The 20,923-nt window shown below is 39.3% G+C and overlaps 1 protein-coding gene across 5 annotated transcripts in view; it reads left to right on the top strand.

Moving 5' to 3' along the window:
- Window positions 1-20,923, top strand: part of nav3 (neuron navigator 3) — a 420,345-nt gene that overhangs the window by 5,043 nt on the left and 394,379 nt on the right. The window contains exon 2 of one of the 5 annotated variants that reach the window (XM_044342745.1): window positions 4,137-4,193. The exons of the other annotated variants lie outside the window; for them this stretch is intronic. The gene's annotated coding sequence lies outside the window, so the exon portion shown is untranslated. The remainder of the gene's footprint in view (window positions 1-4,136; window positions 4,194-20,923) is intronic. 5 annotated transcript variants of the gene reach the window in all.

Below are 20,923 nucleotides of genomic sequence, written 5' to 3'. Positions count from 1 at the left end.
TCCTCCCTCAGGCGAAGCAGTATCGGAAGGGAATAAGTAAGGTTGAGTCAAATTAAACTTCTCAGGCACTTTGTTTTTTTGTTTTTTGCAGTTTCTGAGTAATGTGATACTTTCTCTACATAGTGAAACAACACCAATGGTATACAGCTAAGCTAGCAGCTCTGTGAGACTGTATGTAGGCAGCTAAATGCTAATGTCAGCATGCTGACATGTTCACAATGACTATATTAACATGCTTACACTTATGATGAACATGGTTACCATGTTCACCATCTTAGTTCAGTGTGTTATAATGCCACCATTTGCTAATTAACACTACATACAAAGTACAGTTGAGGCTGATTGGAATGTCATTAGTTTTGCAGTTATTTGGTAATAAAACCAAAATGTCGAACAAAGTGAAATTTTGACGTGATGATGGCGGTAGATTAAAAGTCAGAGGATCACCAGAGTTATTATAACTCTAAATTGACAGTCCATTTAGCTGATGTTGAAACATTTGACTCAAAAGTCTGCGATTCATCAAAGTCATTAAGATTCAACCTCTAGGATCTATGAATGTCTGCATAAAATTTTGTGTTGATTTTTAAACAAGGAGATGGCAAGATCCTAGTGACTTCTGGCGGGTCACATTTTTCACTTATCCAGTGACATGAATTAGTGAAAAATTTGACTTGCCAGAATACAGAAGTTACTAGGATTCATCCTCTAGGCTGCATAATTATGTATACCAAAGTTTGTGGCAATCAATCCATCCATGCGGTAGTTATTTCTTCAGCTGGATATTTCAGTCTAGAAAATACAGCATTAATATTGATATGTACAGTGATTGTTTGTATTGTTTTCCTATCATCATCTCCTCTTGCTTTCTGTTATATGGGGTTGGTTATACTGCACACGTGCACCTTACCGATGCAGGACTTTTGGTGATTGAGTTTGAAAGATCCGATTGTGATATATTGACTGATGACATTGGCTATTTTATTTGCCTTTTTTAAAAAAAAATTGTGACCAACAAAAAGTACTGGGCAGGATGTTTTGCAGTTGAAGAGTAGGCTCGCCACTACCCAGACAGTGGTGGCACTGTGTCAGTACATATGGTTGTCATCTCTGTGCTTCAGTTTCGTTTCATTTGTCAGCTGACATGTATGCCGATGTCAACATACCTGTGTAAGCAGGAGTTTGCATGTGAGTATGTATGTGCACATACAGATATGTATATGTACTGTAGGGTAATACTCTGATGGTGGTAATGATAATCATTTTGGGGCATGAGGAGTCTAGGTCTGTGAGCCGTTTTGCAAGGCTGAAGAGAATGGACTCACAGTGGACCAACTTCCCCCTGAGGCTATGGAGGTGACCCAAAGCAAGGGCTATTACAATTCTATGCTACAATCTCATCACTATAAGGGAAAAGGACAGGGATAAAAATTGTATATAAATACAACAATCATGCCATCATAACCACCCCTTCCTGGTAATGGTATATCAGTGTTTCCCCTATATTCATTTCAGCTGTGTGTTGCTGCAGATTTATGGTGGTTGAGCAAGTAGAGCGAACAGCGGAAAAGTGACGGTGATTTCAAGCGGAGCAGAGGAAAAGGTTAGCAGTAAGTTGTCAGTCTGTCAGTAAATGTACAGTACACACTACAGTGTGTCAGTTAATAAATGCTGCAGCTTCTCGAGACCAAGAAAAGCCTTGTGTGTTGCTTCCCCAATTGCTGGAAAGGTAAAGGGAGTTGGTCCCAAAGTTGGTGACAATAGGTTAGCCTAACCTGACCAGACTAACTTAAGGTGGACTGATCTTTAAGGTAGACCAGTTATTCTCATTTTACTGTCAAGCTCAGCCTGACTACTGTGTCTCTCCCGAGTTTTGCTTACCACCATTGGCCAGTGTCTCTTTTAACCTTTACTAGTCCAACACAGCATTCATTTTCTTTCCCAGCAAACATCCCACTTCATATTCACACAATATGCTGAATATGGAGCTGTTGAGTGGGAACATGTTCTTCGACTGTTTGACCGCACCACCAGGGTAGCCGAGGGGGGGAGGCCTCAGTGGTTTGTTTCTTTCTCAAACTAAATTTTCTCAGCCAATCTGGGGATATTCACTGTGAACCTTTTGACTACCATTACATTTACTATTTTTTTTTCTGATAGGCTAATTTCTTTACAGTGCAAAGTTGGTCTTGTAATTGAGATAAAACACATAAAATATGGAATTTGGTCCACTGTGACTGGCAGCCTCAGCTGTAACTTTCACAGTTAAAGTGTCATTGTATCAATTAAATGCTCTAAATGCTTCCATCACTCTCAGGCAAACTGCCGTTTTGCGTTACATTACTTCTGATTACTTTGCTGCCCAAAATGTCAGCGATGTGGCAGGAACAAGTTACAATTGAGCGGCTACAAGAAAATAAAAGATGAAAGCGGACTTGAAGCTTGAAGCTGCATAGGAAGAGATAAGAACCTGCATCTATCTATCCGTGTGTAGTAAGTGTATCAGTGGGCCAAGTGGATCTTTTTTTCAGTCCTGACTCCTGCTAATGTGTTAATATGAAACATCCCCACTGTGCACCACACAAATAGCATGAATCTGCATTTCTATGTCATTTGCCACAAGATTGATCACCCATCAGTTTGAATGTGGCAGGCTGAGTGCAAGGTAAGGAGAAATATTCTCACTTGGTTCTTATTTACATCAGGCTCATTCATCTCGCCTCTCATCTAAGCTGAGTTTGACATTGAAATGTGTGTGTTTTAAACACAGAGAAAGGAGACTTGGATAAGTGTCGTACCGTTTTTTCTCTCCCTTTTTTAGGGGGGATTCAGAAATGATGAATGGCATTGCGGTTTAATGATCTTGTAGCAGAAAGGCAAGTGCTGAAGTAGGCACATTACATGCTAACGGCAGGAAGATGAAGATAGGCTTTTTCCAGAACCCTGCAGCAGTCACATGAAAAGCCTCTACCTCATTTAAAGGAGTAAAAGGGGTCTGATACTTATGGGGCTGCCCCGCTATAGTAACATTACTATAGGCTATGGGGCTTTTTGGAAACAAATGACTGTTTCTTTATTTGTTTCTTCACTGTCCCCCTCCTCCCCCCCAAACACACACACAAGTGCATGCTACCCCTCACAGTATGCCAAGGCAACATTAATTCAGCACACTGTGTCAATGGACAATGACAAATAGTCACTGTGCCCTTCTAGTGTGTAGTGCCCTCCTAATTAGAAAACAGAATATGAAACTCACCAAAATAAAAGAGTACGTCAACAATAGGTTATCAGCCAAGTAGGCAGGAATGTATATTGTGTACAAATTGTGTGATGGTTGCACTTTCAGTAGCCACCAGATTTGACCAGTCTCGTCTGTTTAACCTGTGACCATCAGTGTGGAATACTGCAATGAGATGCAGCGTTTCCTCTCAAAGAAGCAAACATTTGAAGATATTAATTTCAGAAAAAAACAAGTGATGTTGCCTTGATGCAAAATATAAACGACGTTGATAACACAGTAATGCAGTTTGACAAATTGTGTATTAAATACAGGCTTTCTGACTGATTGGGGCAGCATGGTGGTGCTGGATGTATTAGAAGAACGTATAATACATCCATAATCAAAGTGCATTAGTGGTTGGGCCACATTTTCTACTGACAGTATGACAAATCCGTCATGAAACACATTCAGCCTAACTTTAAGAAAGGTGACAGCTTCATGCTGGCGACACAGTTTCATTTACAAACTTAATAAGACAAAAAAAAATCTGAATATTTAATAAAATTGTAATTAAAGTAAAATTAATAAGGAATTAGCAAGGACACCTATGTGTTCTCTTGGCGTTTTCAACAGCTGCCATCATTACGGGCAACCATGTCACACTCGGCTGAAAGTCGCCAGTTAACACGGTCAGTTCAACCGCTGATGTGTTCATCTCATTGTGCACAAACTCCCAAAATTGAATCACTTTTGCCATAAAGCTCTCCTCCAAGTCCATGTGATATTTGTGTCCTTTTCTATGTCTTTACCATGACAAGCAAACACAACTAGCCATTGAAGTGGATGAAAACTTTTGCTGCTGCACCGTGCTGCCAAGTTCAAATACAACATAATGACATAAATCATGTTTTTACAGAGTGTTGAAGCACAGCAAGAGGATTTACTCCTCATCACGTCTGCCCCCGGATCACAGGTAGCTTACTCTCCTACATTGTGTTTACTGTGGGGTTTTTCTTGGTTTTTTTTAAGCGCACGTCTCGAGAGGCCCCTGGAGGCCCAAGGCCCAGGTCTTAAGCCCTGGTAAGCCCATGTATTAATGCACTACTGCCCACACCCATCCATACAAATCAACCCTCCCCTGGTAACTACATCTGCCTTCTTTTTTTGTATTATGAACACGTACCAGTAGCAGAATTTGGCACATTCGCGTTAGGGTTTGTCACACTCATGTCGTGCCCCAACACACTCATCCAAACACCTACAGTATTCTAGGAAATTAACGGTCCTAATTTACATTTTACAGCACTCTTTTCGTTTATGTAATCCCCACATCTTCTACATGAAGCACTGTGCTGCTCTCTCATGGCACAACTACTCCACATCACAGGTTTTTATCACGTCAGCTGAGAGCTTCATTCCCAATTAGGATGACATCTTTATTTGGATCTTGAACTTGGTTGTTGGTGATGTTCAAAGGCCCATGAACACATTTCATTAACCTAGTTTCTTCTCCTTGTGCCTTCTGTCTTTCTCAGTATGTTAAGGTAGCAAAACCCAAAGACTTTGGGAAACCCTAATCTGCTCCCACTGCATTTGTCTGTTGCACAATGTAACATGTCATTATGAAAGAATTAAATTCTCTCCGTGCCCCTGAGGAGACCTCAGAGCTCTGGATTGTGTTCGGTATTGTTTGTACGTGCAAGTTTGTATATGAAATTAGTGTTTGGATTTACTTCTGCTCAGGCAACTAGCTGTGTATGTGTGTGTGTGTGTGTGTGTGTGTGATTCTTCTCATATAACTGGTAGTGGTGTATGTGTGCATGCGTGTCTCGGGGAAGATTTGGCCGCATCCCCGGCCAGAGAATGTTGCTGACACAAAGAGAAGGCAACCGCTTTTTGTCCTCGTACAACAATCAGCATGGCATCAATCGTACCATCAAAGTGGTGGTGAGTTAGTGCTAGGGGTTAGCCGCGGGTAAACCGAACAGGGCTCGCATGAATCATGAGGTTTGGGGGTTATATGAGTTCACTTTAGTTTAGCAACGCCACATGTTGATGTTTCAATGTAGATTTCGAAACGTGAGCTGTGCTGTAGGTGGATGCAAAACCTCTCGATCTGTGTTAAGAGTTGAACATCTCAAGGCTACATGGAAAATCACTGATCTGCTTGCTCAAAGTCTCAGATGTTATATAAGTCTCACTGCTGTATGGTAGCGCACACTCCATCTGTAATATTGTTTTCTACAATGACAGTATGGAAAGCCACAATTTTTCAGTGTAGAGTAAATTGAAGTAGCTCACACATGGGACAAAGATTGGTGGGATAATGACCTTATTTTTGTGAGGCACTCTCTGAAAGAAGCAACATGTTCAGAATGCATACAGCATTCTCCACTAATAAACCCTCTGATAGGGTTCAACGATTTGGGGAAATTATAATTATGATTTTATGACCAATAATTTTCTATGAATTAAACTCCAGGCCTGTATTTGTGGTCAACACAGTATTAAACAAAATAAGTTTGTGCCAAGTATTATCACAATTGTATCATATTTCTGCATTAAGAGAATCTTAAAAAATAAGGCAGCTGCTTCTTGTTGAGGTTCCTCCCAGGGTTCAGTTAGGGTTCAAACCAGTCAGAAAAGCCAACTCATGTAATCTTCTTGGTTTCTTCAGAATACTTATCAATGTAACCCATTTTTTAGGTTAAAGCATTAGAGATATAGTTTACAGGACTTTCTTGTGAGTAATGTGTGATAACGTTTTGATATCTGATGACCAATGATGCCATTGACTGCTCTGCACTGCTAAAGCTAACTTCAATGTGAGCTTCACAGTGGGACACACCTGATGGACTTGATGCTGAACCGTCACAGTGACAAGCATAAAAGAATGATATGAATGTGCTATGATTTCTTAAATGTTTCATTGAGAGATTCAGACAACTTACCAGCTGTCTGTCGTTGACACTTGACAACTACCAAACTACCTGCTTGCTGTTTAAAATAGATAGAGGCAATCATCTACATGTAGAAAAAAACTGTCCACTCTAGTCTTATTCTGAATATCAGAATTATATAGCGATGTTCCTCCAACTTCACTGTCTTTGACTGAATGTAAATGATACAGACACTGGCTGTAGAGCATATTAACCAGATAACAGCCAAAGGCTTCCTTTATGTTTAACCAACTCACAGAATTAATGTTAAACTGAAGTAATTTGCCAGTGACAGTTATAGTTACAGTCATTGTCACCTATGAAATCAACAGTTGCCAGCTTCAACTTGTTAAAACTTGTTTGGACACTGTTAATTATATAAATACTAATACAATTCCAGATATTTGCTCTTTTAAAAAATGTGAAAAACGTAGTCAACCCATCCATAGCAAAATCATTATCAGAATCACTTAATTCAGGGAGCTATAAAACTACAGGTTTTGGTGATGTTTTGGAACAATTCATATTGCAGTGTCTATCAAGTTATATATAACAGTCCACTCGGGTAATGTGGCTGTATTTGCTTTAAAGATGTGAAAATGGCACAAATACAGCATTTCCATGATGCCCAGGGGCAGCAACTCATGCATACAGAATGAACTCTAGTTTGTTTATCATTTCCCCTCTCATTTCAATGGTATTGCTGCTAATGTCCTCTGGGTCCAGATGACACTGCAAACCCTTTAATCACCGACTGTTACACACACATCTGCACACACGCACGCTCATTCACACATCACACAGCAAAGAATCTCGTCCAATTACCGATTCGGCATCAATTATTTTCCCAGGCACTGTGCTTGTCAGAAGATACTCATTGCAATTAGTCTCCCCTGCTTTGTTAGTGATCGAATTGACAGCCTGTATGTGCAATCACTATGGATACAGGACAGACAGATTTTGCACGCGCTCGCTGTCTGATGGGGTTTGAGATTATTATGTTGAAATTGCCATGCGTGCACCGTGACTTGAGCGTGTTGTGACCTAATAGACTGGTGGTCAGTCGTTGATCTGTGTGTAATACGTTCAGAAGTTGCAATGAGATCTAATTTATGTGCACTATTTGATTCCTGGGATGTTAGATGTACTCTAGGCTTACTTTGCTTTTCAAGGACAGTTAATAGAAGCTCTTAGTTGGTGTCTAATTTAGTTTGCTGTAACAAACAAGACAAATCTACTTAGCCAGATTTTTTTAAATAAACAGCAAATAATAAAACAATCTTATGAAATACATCGGAATTTCTCTAAGGAAATTAGTTCTATATAAATGAACACGGCATGAAAGACTGTGCTCCTCTTTGAATACTTCACCACATGGGAACACTGACTAACTGCATGAGTGTTAGTAATGTGACAAAAAGAGGAATGCTGTTAAAGAGGCAATTTATATTTTATATACACAGCCTTTAATCATTCCCACACATTATTGAAGCCTTGAAGCTCCGGATGTGATTTCTTACCAGTCTGATACAGTATAGAGTGTATAGAGTTTTCAAAATGACTTGACAAAAAGTGCAGAAATGTCAAAATCTATATGGTTAGAAAAACTTCCTGGTATAAACTCTGGCAATGTTAGCTAACAGTGAAAGTCATTATCAGCACTGCTGATTTCACACTAAAGGCATAACACTTCCTTAACATGTATTATAAGACACATGGAAGAAGCAGCAAAGCAGTTGCTTATATTCCCCCAACTACATATTTTTTGACCTAATAAGCTGCACAACTTCATTTTTTTGCTGCCCTAAATTTTTGTTGAAAGTATGTAAGTCACAGTTTTCCATTATTAGTTATACATGTAGTTTGTTGACTCCGGTTTTGTGATTAGATAGATATTTTGCTTTACATGTAAATTGACTGATTTGTTTGTAAGCAGTGAATTAGTTAACATTTTTAACCTTTTTTTTAGTCAGCTTGTCAAGAACAGATTTTCAGCAAAGCAAATAACATAACTATCATGACTAGTTTTTGCTGAATAGATTTGTGACAAGTTTAATTACAGAAAGGCAGTGATGTTAGTTGAGCAGTGACTATTAGCCTACTTACCAAGCAGAAACATAAAAGAATCACATCTGCTGAATTCTGTTGAAGCCTGAGTAGAAATTGGGAGAAAAAGCAGTCAGCTGTCCTCAGACACTGTTGCTCAAGAGTTGAGAACGTCCAATACGCTGGGGGGTGTTACATATGTGAAAGTTCTCTATAAAGAACATGAGCATGAACTTATGTGGCCTCAGAAGTGAATTCCTTACTCTAGCTATTTGGTTACAAAGGCAATAGAACCACTAACATTAGTGCTTTGCTCTACTTCCTTTTCAAAAGTCCTTGGATTGATTCCTTTATTGTAATTGCCTCTAACAATACATAATGAAGCAATTATGAGCTGTTTGGTTTCTTAACACACCATGGCTTGACTGTAAACCACCATATTAGACCACACGTTAACTAAAGACAGCAGAGAAAGAACAGAGGGAGGGAGATGGTGATGGGGGGGGTTGATGTAGAGGAAGCCTCTGCCAAGTGGGAACATGCCAGCACTTAACAATCTGGCCTGCTGATACGTTTCTTTGGTCAGGGAGTTAATAAACAATGGTACAGACCTCCAACGGTGATAAAATCCTTTCTTACTAACCCCCTTTTCTCTCTCACGGTGTCCATCTTTCCTTAACTTGTGTTCTATTCATTGATCATTGATCCATTTCGGATCGAAGTTTGCTTTTTAGATAGTGTGGTCCCCTGCTGATGGGATAGAAATGAAAGCAAGACTTGTTCAGCAGCTTCAAAGGCATCAGTGTGTAAAACATACAATGAAATCAGATATTGAATTTTGGGTGTCAACAGCTTCAATTCAGGTTGACTGAACCCTCGCTGTTGCACTCAGTTGGTTTCTTCTAATAATGTTGATGTTGGAAATGAGTCGAAAAAAAGATTAGATTAACAAAAATCTGGCAAAAAACTATTTTGATAATCTATTTAAAATGTTTGCTTGATAAACAACAAATGATAAACATTCTCTGGTTGCACACTTGCACACAGGGGATTTGTTGCTTTCTTTTGATTATTGTAAGTTGAATGTGGGGTTTAGACTGTTGGTCAACAAGCAATTTGAAGAAATAGTTAGACATTTGGGAAATACGCTATTTCTCTTTCTCACCAAGAGGTAGATGAGAAGATTATAGATAGATAGAGATACCACACTCAGATAAAGAGTGGTATTGATCTTCTCATCTAACTCTCAGCAAGAAAGCAAAGTGTATTTCCCAAAATGTTGAACTATTCATTTAAATGTCTCTACTTCTCTGGAAGCCTATGGTTGACTTTTTTCTTTTTTCTTTTTTTTTTTTTGCCTGTGACTCATTAACTGACAACTAAAAGTCTGTCAGAGTGCTTTCATTCTTAAGAATTTCTGCTGAAATTCCACAGAGGACCACAGTGAAAATAAGACTTCTCTGTCTTGAGGTTTTCTATATATGCTTTTATGGGCATCCAAAACACTAACCCAGAATATACTAATATAAACTGACTCCTGTAAATGTTCTCTCTTTCAATCTGTCTTCCTCTGTCTCTCCAGTTTTTCTGGTGCATGACCAAACACACTTGCACGGATGGTTGAAGCGAATGCGCAGATCAATCCATTGCCGCGGCAAGCACTGGTTAGACATGGTGGCTGGAGCCTAATATTAGATATTTCAGTGATGACATTTTATGCACGAAACTGAGAGGAATGTGCTTGAAAATCAGGTGACTGCTGAATCGTCTCAAGCTGTGAGTCATGCACATGGTGTAAATATAAAAATGTAAATGTAACATGGAAAGCTCTTGTGCTGGTGGTTACTTATGTCATTTAGCTGCTCTTGCCCCCACAGGCCTCCGTGGTTCTGTCTTTAGTGGGTTTTGGAAATCACTCACTTGCCTTTTACTTCTCTCTTCTTTTTTTTGTGCTGTTGAGGCCGAATGGTTGAGTGAGACGCTTTCCATTACCGTATGCTGTCACCACACACACATTTTTGATGCCAGGCAGATTTTTTTCCCCACACTGTAAATCACGCAATGAACCAGTAAGAACCAACAAATGCCAACAAAGATGCAATGTCTTATACATACCCATTATACTATATGTAGACGGTAGATGATAAGCCGTCATTACTGCATTGGCATCTCACTTATAGACCCTTGTATAACACTAATGTATGTAAAGGAATTCACCTTATGAGTGCCTTTGCTCAGACATCTGTCCAGTATATCCTGTAGAATCTGTTACCTGTTGAAAATACAATTGAATGCTATTGAAATAAAAGTTATAAGAAAAGCTTAAACTTATCAACGTAATTTAGTAAAGTTGTAATAACTGGTGTTATCAGTCACTCAAAAGCAAAAAGCCAACAAGCCAATGTGACAAAATCAATGTGACAAATTAATCTCCATTAAATCCTCTTGTTTGACAAAGGACCTACCAAGGAGTACTAAAGACAGTAACTTACCTACATGAGGTAGTTTGCCTGTTATACCAGTTATATATGTATAACTAGTTTCAAACTTGTGTTAGGGTGAATAACTTCCACATGAACACAGGCTACTCTTTGATTCATCTAAACATTTCTGCTTTCATTGTCAGTGTAAATGTGTTCAGTTTGACTGTGGCACAGCAGTAATGGCAGCATCGCCAGTGAACCCATAAATCAGCCAACGGAATAGTCTATTTCTATAAACATAATATTTCTTCACAAACAAAAGCACCTTCTTTGTTGTTTGTGTCTTTTCTTTTCTTTTTTATAACACACATAGTGTTATCTTGCCATGCAGTTAGGTTTGGTCTTATTTTCTTAGGTTTTGAGAAATCTTCCGTCTCCAATCCAATAGAATGGAGGTAATTTGAATCCAATTTGTGGTGCTCAGCACTGACAATTTACATTTTAAAAGAACAGCAGTGTCATTCCAGAAACAGTGACACAGTTACTTTTTATTAGAGCTATTTTTTTTTACTGAAGAAATGGTGGCACTAAAAACTGCATGGTGAGGTCTTTGGAACATCCAGAGTTATCAGGAGACTTTCACTGCTTTTTGTGATACTGTAGTAATTAGATGCCATTGGCCTCTATTGTATTGTGTGGATTTCTATAAAACCTGGACAAATCAAACCAGCTGTGAGATCATTTTCGTTTTCGGTGATTTGAACTGATCCATTTGAAATGTTAAGTTTACCTAAAGGAGAATTTGTTCACACCTGGTTGTTTGATCATTTTGGGCATCTCAGTCAGTATCTTAGCATCAGCAACTCCACCAGTACAAGAATCAAGAAAAAGAAGACTTTAGAGATAATTTCCCTTCCAGTCGCCAACAAAATTGTAATGGTCTTAGAAACCAGGATGTAATCTATACTAACAGCCTGGGAATATGCAGTCATGGGTTGTACCATCTTAAAGCACTTGAGCTCCAGAATCATTTTGGAGTTACTAAATGTTGCAGAAATGACATACCGTACGTGGATCATCCTTTAGGAAACCCCCTCATTTTGAAATGGAGGGTCACTAATTATCCTGGAAAACTGCATTTGCAGTAACCATGTAATTGCAGTGTTTCTGCAGTTTACTAATGTCAGGTTTGGCCAGAGGTGTAGAATATCTGACCAGACATTTGCCTGGACTTTCCTCGTCGTGAATCATCATCACATGGGTCTGTGGTGTCTTGTGTTATCTGTAATGTTCCACTCTTTAAACCCATTGCCTGATTCACTATTTTACCCTCAGCTCTCCTTGATTTCAACCCTCTATCCTTTTATGTTCACTCTTTTTAACTACTTACTCTTATTCAGCCTGCAACCATGCTGGTTATTATATTCATTAGTATCGAGCTCCATGTGCACCCCAGGAGCTCATGTTATTTTGGAAAAAGATGGAGGGATTGTGCAGCAGGCGAAGCAGTGATTTTGATCACTGACTCTGCAGGCCTTGTCAAAGACATCACTTCTTCGCTTTTTATTTATTTATTTTTTCATAGCCAGATAATCAAATTAGTTTTTTAAACATTTTTTATTGGTGCAATATAACATAACAAAAGACATAATAACATAAGACAAGACGGTGTTCGAACATACAGACATTAAGACAAAACAGCAAAGCAGTTTAGGACATTAAACAATGTGGTTATAGTGAAGGTGGGGGGGTGAGTTATTAAGCTGTGGTGATGTTTGTGAGGTGTCGTGTGTGTGGTTAGGTTGAGTATGTTTGTAGGAGGGAAAACCAGAGAATTTAGAAAAAAGAGCCGAACAGGGGAGAGAGTAGTAAAGAAATGAATAGTAATAACAATAATAATAACAGTGACAATGGGAAGTGGAGGCGATTGCAAATATCATTTCTTGTGGGGATGAAGTTACCCGTGGCCAGCAACCCAGTGGTGGGTCCGCCTGCATCAGAGGGCAGGCTCACAGGGAGGCCAACACGTTCTCATCCCAGATTGTCAAATACCGACACTTTGTCTCGCCCCTCTGGCGTCTCATGCAGATGCACAAGGCACCCTTTGGCATCTGTATATCGACACACTGGGCTTTCAACTAAATCCAATGTAGACCCATCCGTGGCAATATTACACGCTCAGAGCAACTAGTGTGGTCTGGTTAGGTTTGAGCACAAGAACCACTTGATTAGGTTTAGGCACAAAAACCGTTTGGTTAGGTTTAGGCACAAAAAACACTTGGCTATGTTTTAGGGAAAGATGTGGTTTGGGTTAAAATGATCACTTGAAACGTTGTCATGGCAACAGTAAATATTAAACTTGTGGTTGGAAGTTAGAGGTGAATAGTGGTCTCCTGCAGCAAAGTCCACTTCTTGCACTTTTTGCCATCTAGCTATCTAGCCATCCACCCAACCTGCCTCCTCCTAAGAAGGAAAATGTCACCTTTATATAGACGTCTCATGGCGTCTAATAAAGGACGCAGATGGGTTTACATTAGAGTTAGTTGAAAGCACGATGTGTCTCATACAGACGCTAAAGGGTGCCTCGGTATCAGACATTGAGGGGGATGACAAAGTGTCGGTATTTGACACCCTGGGAATGAGAACTGGCTGGGGAGCAGCAGGGGACAGGTCAACTTGGTTCACCCCGATAGTATAATTATAATATACGTTTTTGTTGTTGTTGTTGTTTGTTGTTGTTACTAGAAGGACTTGGGAGTTTGTGGGATAAAGTGCAGTGGACCGCTCCCAGACCTGTCGGAGGGGGCCAGTCCACTGCTAACCTTCCCACCCTGGTGCCCCCAGACCCGTAGGCTGATTCACTGTTGGTTGGTTTTACTTTCTTTTTTTGTTTGTTTGTTTGTTTCTTCATCTGACCAGCCTGATATTTGTCCTTGATGTTTTATTTATTTATTCTTTATTTTTCCTTTCTTCCACTTCTGGGTGGAAGGGTCATGCCTCCCTGTCCCACCACCCTCTGTGCCGACTCAGCTCACGGACTGGCGTGTATTATTAATTACGGTATTATTAATTATAATATCATTTATTACTACCACCATCATCCCCCTCATTCACTCACTCATTATAATATTACTGTTTACATTGTACCCATATTTAGTATGCATTATTAATAGTCGTTAATTGTCATTAAGTCAGATTCAAAGGAAGAGAGAGAAGAGAGGGAAATAAAGAAAGAAGGAAGAATCAAGCAAAAACCCACAAAAACAAAAAGGGGCTCTGTTGGTTAGAGACGGGATGAAGTCTTTGTCTTTGATTGAATTAATACTACTACTACAATCACAACTACTATCACCACTACTACCACTAATATGTGATTATACCGTTACTGAGTAGAAGATAACAATAATAAAAACAAGTTAAGAAAAAACACAATAAAACAAACAAACTATACAAATATACACATCATGGATTATTAATTACATAACATACAATACATAATTGTTAGAAAATATAATGGCTGGTTGTGGATGATAGGTGCTCCATAATAGTGATGAGATCACTTATTCTTCAACCTCTTATTGAAGACAGTAGAACAACAGCATATTTGCAAGGGGTGTAATGGTACACAAAATTCACAGTTCAGTACAGCAGAAAAAAAAGAAAGGTAGAAAATAACATTTTGGTCTTTTATTTTGAAAAATGTAAACATCCAACAATGGCTCATTGGCCAAAACTGTTACTGAAACAGTTTAGTTGTGCTGCAGTGGAAAAGGAAAACAACCTTTCTGTTCCCTGTAAGGAGTCAGGACACCTGCTGACAGCTGTTGTATTATGATTTATGGTCTAACTGTATATAAAGTAGTTGAAACTAGCTCCACCTCCAGCGACTACAACACTAACATGCTACTTAATCTCTAATCTAATGACGTCATATATAAAATAGTATATCAGTCACTGGGACCAAACCACTACTTTTACTTTAATACTTTAACTACATTTTTCTCTCAGATCTGGTTCTTATGACGTGCTGTTTGACCATGTCATAAATCAAAAGTTTTTATCGTTGTTCTGAACATCTTCACTCGAAACCGACCGTCACAGAGAGGGGAGGAGGATGGAGAGACGCAGTATTGTTTCACAACAAAGATAATGGAGCATATTTTAATAATAGTGTACTTGGCCAGTGTTAGGACTCCAGTTTGTCATTCTGACAGTAGCGGCGCTACAGGGTAACCAGGGTAACCAGGCTACCTTGGCTAAGCTGGCTAGCATACATCCATGAGCACAAGTATATCCAGGTGCAGCCATGCTACAGCTAAGTGGTGCACTGCCAAAACATTCCAGGTGGAACTCACGCTCTAGAATTATTGTTCCACATGTCATAGTAAGTGGATTATTAAACTGTTTTGACAGTAATTGTTTGGGTCATGGAGCATACTGAACTGAGGAAAGTCATATACCGAACATCCTGTACCGGACGGTATAGGATGAATTCACATACCCCTAGTATTTGCACTTCTTTGATGCATAATGTATTAAAGTCAGACCAAATGTCAGTCAGGTTAGCAGTAGCCTTCTTGTCCACATTTCATGTTCATTTCATTTTTGGCATTTAACTGATGCTCTTATCAGGGGAGACTGAGTGAGCTAGCGGGGGTTCATTTAATTAATAAGGCTGCTCATGGATACAGGCTGTTGCAGCTATTAGATCTGTGACCTTTATAGTCATAGGATCTCTCTATATCCTTTACGCTATCCTGATGCTCATTCAGAAGGGAATCTGAACCAGTGATCTTCCACTCAAGGGGCCTTTCCTTTAAACTTGCCGCTATGTCGCTATATTGTGTAATCGGAGGGAGCTGATTAGAAAGTGTAGTGTTTTGCAAAAGAAATCTCTTTACAGTCTTTGATAAGACAGCAAAAACTAGATTTAGGTTTGTGCAGACATTTGCTAAACTCTTGACACCAAAAAATCTTTTTTCAAACTTTCTCTCTTTTTCAGAAAGAATTGTGTTGTATTTGGGTAACGTTGGCAGGCTTTTCATTTTTATCTGGAACTGACCATCACTTTCACAGGTGGCAGATCATGGCAGCTGTAAATAAATAAGCTAAGTCTCTTTGCTCCAGACTGAGATATCTTTAACGATTGGATGGATTGCTATGACATTTTGTACAAACATTCATGGTCCCCAGAGGATGACTCCTAAATGACTTTGGTAATCCCCCAACCTTTCCTTTAGCATTACCCAACAGGTCAAAGTTCCCGTGAAAGTGCCCGTAAACATGACACTGACCCTAGATTTACTTGTGATAGGTTACACAACACTAACATCTTAACATCTGATTTATCTGTTGGAGTACTTTTGCTGATAGTAGTATGTCTACAACTGTTAATAGAAACAGGAAACATTTAGTTACCAAAAACTGAGAGGAAAGTTTGTTTCCTTTTGCCCTCTTAAAACTGCAGAAACGTGATGACAGACCACCTGCCCTCTTCCTACAAATCAGAGAATTTACTGCCCTCAGCAGTACACAACATACTATATATCTTCACTTGTTACCCAATTTGTCCATATTAAATGCAAGAGTCTAAACTTATTTTATTTTTTATTGGGAGACCCCAACCACCCACGCATTTGTACAGCCTTGCTGATTATCCACAGCTCTCATCTGGCAAAGACACCCAGCAAGGCAATTTGTCCTGACCTCGGGGCTGCAGCCATATTTGCCCAGCCACAGTGTGTGTTGGCATGTTCAGCTGAGCACCATATGTGACAGGATGTTTGTAATGGTGGCCGCAAAGCACCCGTCAACCATCTCTGAACACTATTTTTAAGGCAGCCCTGTCATTTGGACACATGCAGGGATAGTTGGCATCAAAGGGTGGAGGGATGAAGGCAATTTGTCCTGTTTCCGTTCACTCATCCCTCTTTTTTTTCCATATTGGAAAAACGTGGACGGCAGCCATCTTCTTAACAGCCGGTCCAACCTAAGGCCTAGGGATCAGAGTGGTCCAAAGTGGCAGCTTTGCTTTTAACTTTCATGTCCAAGTTCACTCCTCTGTAGTGGCATCATTGCAGTGCCAAAGTAGGATTCAAACAGGTACTGTTCCACCAACAGAGGCTTGAGAGCTTTTTTTTTTAATGTTAACATACCTACAGTAAGAGAGCATGGCATTATTGGCTACATGTGTTTCTGCTGCTTAAAAGTGGCCCCCTTGTGTATTGGAGCTGACTGGTTCAATATGTGCTCTCTCCCCCTTAAGTGCGTCAAAGCTGTAGGAAACGTCGTAAAGCTTCCACAGCTAATGTGCACTGATTTTCCAATGAAACACAAGTAATGATGACATTATCACCTGTCAGTAACACCAAAACTGTGGCTCATACTGTGGTTTTCACAGCTCTGTGTTTTGCGGAATGGTTGAACTTTCACTCTATTATAGTGCTGGAAACACCTGCCACATCAAGAGTATATTTTTACCGTCAATTTGTGAGCTGTTGGTATGAACATTGGTCAACATGGTAAAACGAACACAAAGGAAACATGTGCTTTATTGCAATGTGTTTGTAAGACTTTTTAAATGAAGCCTGGGAACAACAAAATAATTTTTTCAAGGAATTAAGTTTGTTGGATGTGTATTGGATGTGTGCCCATGTGGGTAGTATGTTTTTAGTCACTCAAGTAATATCAAGAACTGGAAATACGGTTACCTATGGCTTATTTATGTGCACTCATCTGTTTCATTCTTTTAATGACTATAGTTGCTCATTATTGTGTAATTTGCTGTTAAAAAGCTACTCACTTTACCAGTTATGTTTGGTACTACTCAGCTTGTAAAACCAGTCTGTGCATAGTGTCTTCAGTGGCTCTGGATGAGCCTTCTAACGTCAGACAAAATAACCCTAGCGATGTTATCATGGTTCTTATCTTGGGCTTGGGGAATTTATCACAGCAAGTCTGCATTACAAACTGGAGGCAAGGATTTTGACAGAGCATAGCACATACCCGGCAGTGAGGTACTGATGGAAGACATTTTTAAATAGTATTATGGGAAGTGTAGGGTCCAGTGATTTGGGACACTTACTATGGATGAAGTGTGGCAAGCCCTGCTGTTGCCTGTTCAGCAGTGCTCGTATGACTTAACTCACTGCTTTACTTTGCCCTCATGCACCTTACAACATCCACACACCATCTTCACCTTCATGCACACCCTTCGCTACTGACACCACTGATTTCCACACCTCATATCTTATCGTAGTTTTGTTATTACTGATATCTAATTTTTCCTGATAAATTAAACTTTTTGAAAATGGTGTCTCCGTCTTTGTCATGGCATTATCAGCCAGGTTGTGACAAAAGTCAGGATATCTCAACCTCAGCTGCTTTTATTCTGGCCATTCTTTTTAAATCTGTCTCTAGCAAGTAACCTACTTCTATAGTTCAACAAGTCACCCTTTAAACCTTCATGAGGCAGTTCAGGTTTTCAGTATAAGAAGAAGAAATACACTGATATTTAAACTCAGTTTTGGTTTTTTAAATAATCAGTTTATCTTTTGTTTATCAATGGTACTCATATTTTCATATTTTTCAACAGCATCTTAATGTCTTTCAGCTCATTGTTTTGGTTTTTAAGGCCCAGTTATTTACTTTTTTGATTCAGTCTCTCCGCTCTCATCAACTTGTTTCCAACTGCAACAGACAGCAGTTTTCAGCAATAAAGCTCTGACAAACTCACCATGCGCTACATGTATAGCACCAACTAGCAGACCGTCAAAGTTAGCAGCTAGCTAGTGAACATAGTGGAGCATTTAGCAGCTAGAGAGCTACAAATTTCCTTTGGGAGTGTGTTGAGAGCTAAAAGAAGAGTGAATATTGGACATTTATCAGGTGGCCATAAATACAACTTTAAATGAATGCTAATATTCCTCCGTACAACTGTTGGCTAACATGTAAGCTATATGAAATATGATAAATATTTTTTTGTGCAGCTTGTTGCGTATGCTCTACGGTATAATTTCAAGTGAAAGAGATTGAACACATTTTTGTCAATGTTTACATTTTGTATATTGTAGCGCTACAAGGTAACATGCCTTGGATAGCTCAGTGGGTCTGGTGGCTCTAACCACCACTATCTAATTATCTTTCCATTCGTCCCATAAGGAAACAATTCACAGCACAGTAAGGGACTCTGGATAAAGGCATCCACCACATGGCATGGGGGAGCTGTATGTGACCAGTCTCTGATCAGTCCTGCTACAGGTCTTGTTTTTTGCAGCTCATTAATATAAGACTGTTGACAGAAGAGAAAAAAGTCCATCAGCAAATCCAAGGCCACATGGCAGGGCGTTATCTTCCGCCCCCTCCCTTGATTTATTATGTCTGTCTTAGTGCATTGTTCTGCATTCATTTCCAGCATCTGCTAACTGCAACCTTGAGACTGCAACAGGTTTTACATTCAAGTAGTTTTTCACACCTGGCAGAGGGGAAGGTGTGTGTGGATTTACTGAGTCATGAAATGGTAATAAGGAAAAGACATGGTGTGTGTGTGTGTGTGTTATATAGGGAGAGCTTGGCGCTGTAGTGCCCTAAGGTAAGCTTTTCTAGAGTCTGAAGGTTGCTATGAGACACAGTGATGTAATCGCTACAAGTGAGTAATTTGCAATAAGAATGACTTCATGTCTATCTTTTTGGATGAGTTTGTAAGATTTGGCTGCTACCACTGGTGGCACAGAGAGAAAAATATTGCTGGTGTCTTTGAATATGGCTGACGCTCCAAAAAGTACAGCTGGTGATTTTACTCAACTTTTTGAGCCAAAGAAAAAATGGTTACACTCATTTTAGGTTTCTGCATATTTAATTATATACAGTATTTTCCTGATGTTTATCTAGAAGACTCAGTTAATGGGGAGGTTAAAGAAATAGTTTGGCATTTTGGGAAATAAGCCTATCTGCACAATCACTTATATTTTCTAGATGAAAGTGGAGTTTTTTTACATGAGCTAGACAGAGGTATTACATGTTGTGCTGATGTTTTTAATTTGCTTCAGACTGAAGTAAACACAGTTGCTAAGCAAAGGAAGTAATCTTGTAATGGGGTGACTTCATGGTTTGGGAGGGCTTCCCGCTACCAGACGACCACATAATTAACAGTCACCAGTGTCGTGTGCTTCCCTCAAAGCATCCTGGAGCAAGAGTTAGATGAGAAGATTGATACCACTTTCATACCGGTATGCTAATTATAAAGATACAGCCAGCAACTGGTTAGCTTAGCTTAGCTTAGCATAAAGACTGGAAGCTGCAGGAAATGACTAGTCTGGCTCTATCCAAAGGTGGAAAAGGGCCATGGAGCCTCTACAGCCTTACAGTGATGACAGGACTCCAGGTGCCTGCACCAAGAAGCAAGTTCCTTTGGGTTACCTGAATTCACTGAGCCTAACACCGGTGTCTAGTCTGGTTATGAGCACATTTATTGGAAAGAGGCAGAGGTGTTAATTACATGCAACATCATCAGAACCATGAATGAAGTACTTAATATGAAATGAGATGAAACAATGATACCAGTGAAAAAATTTGGTTACAGGGACAATTGAAAGGGATTCAGTGAAGTTAAATGTATACAATACAATCACATAGCTGGAATAAAAGAGGCCGTAGAAACACTAGAAATTTCAAATTAAAAGTAAGGCTGATGTTATAAATTAGTGTTGGAATCCTCCTGGTTGTAGCTTTGTATTTAGCATAGCGATATGTAGGCTAAATGTCTATCTCATCTATGAGCAAAAAAACTAACAGTTTATTTACAAAAATGTCTACTATACCTTTAAGATTTGTCTTTTTCAAGGGTCCTTTGAAGCAAACACATGACCATCACCAGTGACTGTATTAAACATGTGGTCCTCTGGTCATAGGATACTTTTCCAAACCATGAAGTCACCTCACCACAAGGTCAATACACTTACTTTGCTATGCAATCGTTTACTTTGTTTGGAGGCATTACATAATTCCTCCAATTTAGCTCAAGTAAATGCACTGAATATCCATTTTTCCCTAGGAAAGCACATGTGACTGTGCATAATGTGTTGTAATTTCGATTTTTACATATGATTATGAAATGATGCCATCTCATTTAGAACGGCCACTATCCAGTGGAATAGCCAAGATGTTGAGTGGTGAATTTTTTGCTTCAAATCATTCCAAAATAATTACGATTAATACGTGATTAGCTGTGACTAGAAGCATAATTATGATCATTAGCCATAATCTTGCAGCTGTATCTCTTTTTTTTTTCTCATGGT

Source organism: Thunnus albacares, chromosome 23, assembly GCF_914725855.1.
Source record: "Thunnus albacares chromosome 23, fThuAlb1.1, whole genome shotgun sequence".
NCBI classification, from domain to species: Eukaryota; Metazoa; Chordata; class Actinopteri; order Scombriformes; family Scombridae; genus Thunnus; species Thunnus albacares.
This window is presented reverse-complemented; position numbering and strand designations above follow the sequence as displayed.